The following is a 6000-nucleotide window of genomic DNA, read 5'->3' as shown; positions in this document are numbered from 1 at the left end:
ATGGTTTTCACAATTTACTTATCCTACTATCACAGATAGCCCGAAAACAATGGTTTTCACAATTTACTTATCCTATCATCTCGGATAGCCCGACAATGATGATTTTCAACCTAAGGCACGCCAACTAATTCAACGGTACTCGAGACCGTTATTAGGGTAACACCGAATCAATATACATTGTAAGTATATATCACTTTTCAATCTCAACATCAATACATTTTATACATTTCAGACCATTCAGCATCCTATATCATACTAGTTTTTCCTAAATTTAACCAGTACACAGTTTCGATATTCAATATCGTCACACAATTCAATTCAATACATGCTCTCAATCACATTCATTTTAACACTTAAAACATTCAATTCTCAACAATGGCATCTCATCAAAACTTCACTAATTGATAAAATTTATCCTTGGGTTAGCTTAATCGAGCTTCCAAGCTAAAAAAAATCTATAAAATTAAAAGAAAAATGACTAGAGACTTACTTGAAATTGAAGCTGAAAGCTTGAAAACCCTTAATAGCATTTTTCTTCTTCTTATTCTTCTCTTCTTATATTTGGTTGGAGAATATGAGTTTATCTCTCTTCCCACTGAAATCTCACTTATATAGTGGGATTAATTTGTTAATTAAGTTAATTAAACTTAAATTAATTAAATAAATCTTAATTTGTTTAAGTTAATGGCCATTTCATCTTACCATCCACTAACACACACTTAAACATAGTCTAATTTTTGTGGCTTTTTTACCTAAATAATACAAAATATAAAATTAATAACTGAAATGGCATGCCCATGAGATTATTTACTAGAATGGTATGTTTGCTACAGTGTTTTGCTGGTGCCGCTTGACAAATTGGTGACACCGAACTAAAATGTAATAATCTAAAGTATTTAGGGACCTGATGTGCAAATTTTCCATTTTGAGTGGCTGTTGGAAAAAAAGTGAAAGGGTGTCGCCTGACAATATGGCGGCACCAAACCTTAAATGTGGCCAATCGCCTTGTAAACCCTCATTAAATATTATTTTCTTTTTATTCCCCTTCAACTCACTACATCGTGTTTAAACAAGCCCTTAACCTATTTTTGTAGTTAAATAAGCTCTTAACCTATGATTTTTACTCATAAAAGCCCTTTATTTTAATATTAAAGTAAATATATTTTGAATTTCAAGCTCTTATGTTAATTTCTTATTGATGCAATAAAATTATATACACTTTAACATCAACATAAAATCTAAAAAGTAATCAAAATTTCAAAAGAGTAGTTAAGATGTCATGTATATAAGCACTCTCAAGAAATTTTAAAATTTTATTTAATAAACTATTCTCATCAAATTCACATCAACATAAAATTTAGGACTTGCATGGGTAAAAATCATAGTTTAAAGGCGTATTTAACTACACAAATAGTATAAAAGCTTGTTTAAACAAAATATAATAGTTTAAGTGCTTTTTAGTATATTAGCCTTTCATCTATGTTTTCATCGATTCTTAAGCATTGAAAATAATCAAACAATTTCTGCAATGTAAGTGCCAGGTTCAACAACATACAGTCTAGCAGGGGTAATATACTAAAAAGCCCTTTAATATGGGTAAAATATATTTACTTTAATATTAAAATAAAGGGCTTTTATGAGTAAAAATAATAAGTTAAGGGCTTATTTAACTACAAGAATATGTTAAGGGCTTGTTTAAATACAATGTAGTGAGTTAAAGGGGAATAAAAAGAAAATAATAAACAAGGAGGGTTTACAAGGCAATTAGCCACATTTAAGGTTTGGTGCCGCCACACTGTCAAGCGGCACCCTTTCACTTTTTTTTTCCAGCAGCCACTCAAAATGGAAAATTTGCATTTCAGGTCCCTGAATACTTTAGATCATTACATTTTAGTTCGGTACCGCCAATTTGACAGGCAGCACTAGTAAAACATTGTAGCAAACATACCATTTTGGTAAATAGTCTCATGGGCATGCCATGTCAGTTTTTTTTTGTATTATTTACGTAAAAAAGCCTATTTTTATTTTGAACCTTTGGTTAATTACAATTTAAGTCCCCAAGCCATTTACCCATTAAAAATCTATAGCGACTGGACTTTACAATTTAGTCTTTGAACCCTAATTGACCACCATTTAGGCTAAATTGACCATCTCAATTTCATTTCATCAATATAATAACTCTGTAAATATCCTTATTCAATATTTATGACTCAGTTTGCAGAAATGAGGTCCGAAATTGCATTTTCCGACACCACTGAAAATCAGGTTATTACATAGAGACTAGAGACCTTTACTTTTCTTTTTCCTTGCAGTGAAGCCACAATCACCTTGGAAGATGTAGCCCTAATCATGGGCCCCCCACTGAAGGAGTTGTTTCAACTAGGCGATCTTAAATTGACCTTGAAATGGAAATGTCAACGTTGATCGAGCATTAAATAGTTGATAAGGATGGTATCAACAAGGGCTAATTGAAGTTCCCATGGCTAAAAACATTGGTTGAGCATTTGTTGGCAAACAATATGGTCAATAAAGTGTTCAAGCAGTATGTTAGTGCGTACATATTGTACATCATCGATGGAATGCTAATATAAGTCAAATAATCTCTACCATTTCATGTATCTGCTTTTGCTTGAGTACCTCACTCGTGTCCTTATATACAACTGAAGGTATGCTCTATTGGCATTCCTTTACTAGGAACTTACGAGAGTGACCTATTGAAAAGCCCTCGAATTAAACAGTTGTTGCACTCTCCTACAAGTATGGGTATGGATGGAGATGACATTCAAAGCCCCAATCCTTTCTCACCCATTCTTTTTTTCCAATGGTAAAAAGGTAAGAAGATATTTATAAGTATTTATAATATGCCTTATAAATATTTAATATAGGCTTAAGGGGTAAAAAAAACCCAAAACTTCAACAAAAAAAATAATTTAAACCCCTTGCGAAGTTGACATTTAAAAAATAATATTTAAATAGATTCATGATAATATATTAATATTTAAACAAATTAATTATATGGGTTTAATAAAAGTTATAATATTTGAATTAAAAATGTGAAACTAAAATGATATTAATAAATTTTAGTATGAAAACATTGGATATATAATACCTTGAAGTTTTATATTCATAAATAATTGTAATAATACATAAAACATAAATAATGGGTTAGTGCTTTTAGGAAGATGTTGCATAAGCTAAAATGTAGGATGTCAAACATAATTTCTATTTGGCGCAAACAACATCCATCACAGCTTCAATGATTTATAAGAAACAAAACTATAGAACATTGAAAAATGTAGACATGAATGGATGTTGAATGTCTGAAAATATATTTCTTAAAACCCATCAAAACGCTGCTGATAGTAGAAAAATGTTTGGGAGATGAAACAGATGCACGAATAGACATGATCATTTTACACTTATGTCTGTCTGCAATATTTTTCACAAATCAACTTATTTTTGCATATCATGTCCTATATATACGCAAGGAAGAAGCATGATTCAACGTCTTTTTCTTTTCATATTATTATACTTCAACTATTTAAAGCATCAATTTCCTCTATTTTTGGTTCATTTTGTAATGGCCAATTAGAAAAATTCGTTAAGCAACTTTGGCCAATAAAAAAGTGTCGCATGACTTTCTTTTGTCAATGAAAAAATGTCACATGACAATTAGATTCGTTTAAAAAAATTAAAAATTAAAAATAAAAAATTATAATATTAAATATTTAAATATTTAAAAGTACGGTTGACTTTGATCGGCCGTTGATCAGTGTTGGCCTACCATTGACCACCATTGATGGATGTTGACTTGCCACATGGTGCTATTAGAATATGCCACATGTCTCTTTTAAAAACAATTGATATTATATATTATATTGATTAAAAATGTAAAAAATCATATATAATATATAAAAATTAAAAATTATTTTTTATGAAAATATAAAATATATAATTTTAAATTTTAAAATAAAAATAATATATAAAATTAAAATTGTTATAAAAATTTTAAATATATATATTTAAATTTCAAGTAATTGCAAAAAACTTGAAATTTAAATAGTTTTAAATTTTATAAAAAATTTTAAAATTTTTAAAAATATAATTTACATTTTTTATATTTTTACAATTTTATAATTTTTTGTAATAATATTATTAATTTCAACTAATTTATTTTTAGTTATCGTAATTTTTTGTAAATTTTATTTTATAATTTATATTTTTTAGATTTTATACATACTTTTTATGATTTTTTATATATTTATTTCCATTTTCACTTTTTTTAATGTGTATATACATTTAATAAAATAAAATATTTGTTTTTCTTACATAAAGTCACCATGTGCACTTTATGATTGGCTATCTAACAGTGAACTAAAAATATAATGTGGGCTACCAAATTTTAAAAAGAAATTTAAATATTAAAATAGAAAAATAGATATATTTGAAAGTATTACAATTGGAAATGTAAGGGTAATAATATAAGCACAATTAAAGCATAGTTTTTGTTAATATAGTAAAATTATAAAATTTTCTTTAATTTCCATTTCTAACGATTTAGTAAATACTATATTGGAAATATTATGGATCAGCATATTTCTCTCATTCGATACCTAAACTATTTTATTTTTATTAAGTTGATATTTCGTTAATCAAACTGTTAAATCTATTTTAAATAGAAGCTTAACCCATTAATTAGTACTTAAATGATGCATTTTTCTCATTTTGGTTACAAGTGATACCTAAACTACATATTTTTCCCAAGTTAGTACCTTTGTTAATTCAATTGTCAGCCAAAAGAGTAAAGTGTATTTTTACAAAAAAAGACATGCCGCAAGAAAAGACAAAAAGTATTATTTTTCTCATTTATATTATTTTTTACTTTTTCTTTCTTTAGAACCAAAACAATTGTCGAACTAATCAACAGTGATGAAGCTAGGAGGCTGGTAGGGGCCCCAACCCCCCTGAAATAAAAATTTTGCATTTAGGTCATTTTATATTTTATAAAATTTTAAATTCGTAATGGCAAAATTACACTTTGGCCTCCCAAAAATGATAAAAATTTGATTTAATCATTTCAAAATTAGAAAGATATAGGCTACTAAAATGGTGAAATTGCATTTTTATTATCATAAAAATATATAATTTAATGCTAGCCCCCAAAAAGTTTTTTGGCTTCGCCCTGCCAATCAGGCCACCAATTCTCGATTTGTTCAGGTCTTTGGGTTCGATCAAATAAATTATTAAAAATAATAAAATAAAATAAAAATATTTAAAAATAGAGAAAACTAATTCAATTGTTTTTTTTAAATTGGTTCAACCGACCTATATCAGTTTGCGGATCAATTAGTTCAACCCTATCTTCAGGCCAATACCCCAACCGGTTTGATCGTTTATTCCAATCTAGTTCTGAAAGCACTGATTCTAATTGATGAAATAAAATTTTCAATTTTGTTAGGTCAAGCAAGTAGGCGATGAAGTTTGAAAACAAAATTAATCGTCTACATTTTGACCTTAGGAGGATGAATTTCGATTATCACTAGTATTTTCATGCGTTATAAAAGAAGAATAGTTTATATCAGGTGGCAAATTATTATTGCCATATGTTTTAAAAGAAAAAAAAGGAAGAGTTAAAAATATTTTTAAGTTTATATGATGTGATAATTTATTATTGAGTGAAACTTTTTAAACAGATATAACATTTTGTGTAAATGAGTAGCGAAGAATAATTTAGTTATCACTTGTGATAAAAAAATTTAGATACCAAAATGAGAAAATGCATAATTTAAGTACCAATTTATAGGTTAAGCTTTTAAAAAAATAGATTTAACGATTTGATTAAAAGAAGTACCAACTTAGGAAAAAGAATAGTTTAAGTATGACTTATAACAAAAAAAGAGTTTAAGTACCAAGATGAAAAAAAACAGTATAATTTAAATATCAATTTGTGCATGAAACCTTCTTTAAATAGCATTTATCAACGTATTTAAAAGTTATAAT

Source organism: Gossypium raimondii, chromosome 13 (assembly GCF_025698545.1).
Source record: "Gossypium raimondii isolate GPD5lz chromosome 13, ASM2569854v1, whole genome shotgun sequence".
Taxonomy (NCBI): domain Eukaryota; kingdom Viridiplantae; phylum Streptophyta; class Magnoliopsida; order Malvales; family Malvaceae; genus Gossypium; species Gossypium raimondii.
The sequence above is the reverse complement of the archived record's forward strand: the minus strand, read 5'-3'. Positions refer to the sequence as shown.